Consider the following 3,602-nt stretch of genomic DNA (forward strand, 5'->3'; position numbering starts at 1 on the left):
ACTAAAGAAATTCTGTCTCATTAACACTACCCAATACCACAATACCCACCATTAATCATAAACTCTCACAAGGCCCATAAGAAACCGAGACAGATATTTGACGACTGAATCATGTGACCTAATTAATCTAACCTATCTATAAGTTTATATACTCATTATATACAACTGCAGTTTATCATCATTATAACCATGGTAAAATAACGGAAACATTTAATTAAGCCACACAGGTTGATTGAATTAAACTGATGATAACTAGACACAAATAATCAAGACCAGCATGACAATTTAAAATCTATTTTATTTTTCAAAGAATGAGCATTTTAATAGGTAACTTTTATTTATTAGCATTAGCTGTTTGCAGTTTTATTAAGAAAAGGCACATTGAACATGGCAATTCAAAATCAACAAAAGCATGAATATTAATTGAACGATTTTCATTCCCTAAATCTATATCCCTAACTGACTCATTTCACCTAGGAGGGGAAAATATAAAGTCATTAGCCTTGTTAATGCTTACATGAATAAAAGTCCATCAGCATGTCATCGTCTCTCAGGATTCGGGAAGTGCGAACACGCTCACTTGTCAGGGGGCCAGTTTTTTATACCTTTTCTAACTAACTAAGTAACTAAATTCTAAAAGACACCATAAATCCAGCTTCATAATTGGCTGAGCCATGTCAGTCCACCAACGTGTCACTCGTTCGTGACCAAGTCCAGGGCACATCATAAGCCCTTATTGTTCTTAGATTCCATCCTTCCAGCTTCCTAAAGTTTGCAACAATAAACTAGGCCAAAGAACTTTTGCTTCCTGAACTTGGCAAGCAAAGCAGGCTCACTGTCTTTGGTGCTCTCTCCAAGAAACACGTAGACTCAACCGACAACAGTCCTGCACATTATTCTTTTGTTTTGGCAGGAAACATTCTTTTTCAGCACCTGAGTGAAAGCTTCACTCTGGTCAAGTCTCGTCCTTTACAGCACAGCCAGTCAGCCATTTTCAAGGAAGGCCCACACGAAAACTAATATTTAAACAAACACAAGACAGTAATTAATTAGAGAACTGAGACCCATTCTGTTACCCACCCACTAATGCTAATGTTAACCCATTAGTTTATGTTATCTAGTATAAAGCACACTTAAGCAGCGAATATATCTACCATTCTCCTTTTAAGTCAGCAGGATTTTTCACAAACCTGTGTAAAAATAAGAAGACACGACACAGACAGAAGCACAAATAAAATAAGCACATGCTATAAATTAAACAGCCGCATTAATATTGACGAAGACATTAGACAAGGTTAGTAAATTATTTTTCAACGTACTTGCAGATGCAACATAAAACAAGTAATGTTAGTCCCATGTGTTTTTGTTCACAATTTAGTCTAGGTTGATTAATAAAAACCATGAACAAACACATTAATATAATTAATATTTATGGAAGTATAACTTCACGAGTCTGAATAAAATTATTTCTAAAACTCACTCCATCAACTCCCTCATCTGGTGATTTTAAAATCACCAAACAATACCCAAAAAGTTAGCAAATTTTAAACCAAGTTTGGAGACGTCATTTTTGAACACTCTCTGTGTTAGTTTCCCTAAACCCCTCTCTCAGCAGTTTGTCCGGTATTCTCATATTGTACTCTCCGAAACTCTTCTAATTCTATCTCCTTCTCCTGTTCCTTTCTGAGTTTATATATCCTTCTCTTTTCTCTTACATGCTTCTTTCTTTTGTGGATCATGCAACTAATTTTTAACATAAGTATCACCATGACTATGATTATTACAGGAAGAAGTATTTTGCCAATGATTGAGCTGCCAATTTCTTGAAACCAATCTTTAATTGCCACAATCCTTTTGCCCTAGCGTTCAGAAAAATTCTCATCTTCTAAAGGTTCAATTTCTGAATGAAATTCTGTAATGTTTTTAATAAGTGTTTCTATATTCTGGCTCTTATCTGGGATATAAGTACAGCAATGCTGGACATGTAAAATCCCACATACTCCTCCCTCTTTTGCTAGCAGAATGTCTAAAGCAAGACGATTCTGCATAACCATGCTCCTAGTGGCAACAAGTTCTGTGTTGACTAATTGGAAACCACTTGCAGTGTCCGTTGACAATCTAACTACAATTGTGGAAACCTTTCTGATTTTGATTGCATTCAGGGTTATTCCTACCATAGGAATGATTGCGCCAAAAATGTCTCCCATAATTTCTGAGAAACTTTCCCTCTTGTACCTGTTCAGGTGTTCACCAAATTCAAAAGAACCCTTTGCATTTCTGTCAACATGAAAAATCTTTGGAAAAACTAATCCAAGATAGCACGTCCCATACCAATGGTCTGGGAGGCTAAAGTACGCTTTGTTACCACAAACAAAATAAATTCCAGGAAAAATTGGGTCTTTACCACCTTTAAATCCCCATCCCCCTGTGATAAGGTATGTATCCTCATATTGACTAACACCCACAAAAAAGTTATCATATAATGTATTATCTCTCCTAATGCAAAATTTACCACTAACTGGTTCATCTATGTGAATAGCAGCATTTGTATTTACACCATTGAGCTTTTCATCTTCAAGCTGCCAAAACTTAGATTTAGCATGTTTCAGCATCTCATTCCTTTTGTAAATTGCTCTCCTCTCCTCAACCATGTTTAGGAAAGTTTTCTCTCCAGCTCTCATCTTGCATGTTAAATTGTTTCTATAGGCGTATTCATGTTAGCTCATTAGTCACCAAAAAGAAGTCCCTCATCTGTTTAGCAGGTTAACTTAGTTTAAGCTATTAACAACTTTTAGATTAGCAAAGATTTCGTCATAATCAGAGTAAAAGTACTCCAGATGGCCTGTTTGATAGAATAAACTAGCTATAACACTGCATGTGATGCCATAAGTAAGGGGTAACATGTTATAAGTAACCCCCTCTGAAACAGAAGCAGGAAGCTTTACACAAACATAACAGTCCTTCACATTCATGACTCTTACATATTCTGACAAGAGTCTGGAAAAAGAATTGCTAGAATAATCACCAACAAACCTATCTTGATGGATCTCTGGTTTGTGCTCAATAACTCTGTTAGTTTTGCCAACATGTTTATCTTGTTTAGACTCTACTCTACTTGTCATATTTACCTTAAACTTCTCTTTGTCAATTCCAAAAGGGAAAATGACAGCTAAGGTTAACCAAACCAAAATTATTAGAATCACGCAAATAGAAGACATTTTGCAACATCTTCTTAGAATAGCACATCTTGAAGAGTCAGAGCTAGGCATTTTCAGTAAAATCAAAAACCAAAAACAAAAATTAAAACATTTAAGTAAGTAAGCAATTAAATAGTACTTTCATAATACCTCCCCTTTTTAATTTTTTTTTAGTAACCCTCTAACAGCTTTTCTTCTACCTTGCGTCACATGAATGTGTTTCTCCAGCTAACACAATTTCTTCGACCTTGTGTAAGCTAACACAATTTCTTCAGCCTTATGCCAAAAATAAAACCTCAGCTTGAAAAGAAAACAACTTTAATCATTGTCACTGTCTTCTTCTATATCCTCCTGACTACTACTACTAATATCCACTACTGGTGGTATTATAATATAAGTCCACTC

This window comes from Lissotriton vulgaris, chromosome 5 (genome assembly GCF_964263255.1).
Source record: "Lissotriton vulgaris chromosome 5, aLisVul1.2, whole genome shotgun sequence".
NCBI lineage: Eukaryota > Metazoa > Chordata > Amphibia > Caudata > Salamandridae > Lissotriton > Lissotriton vulgaris.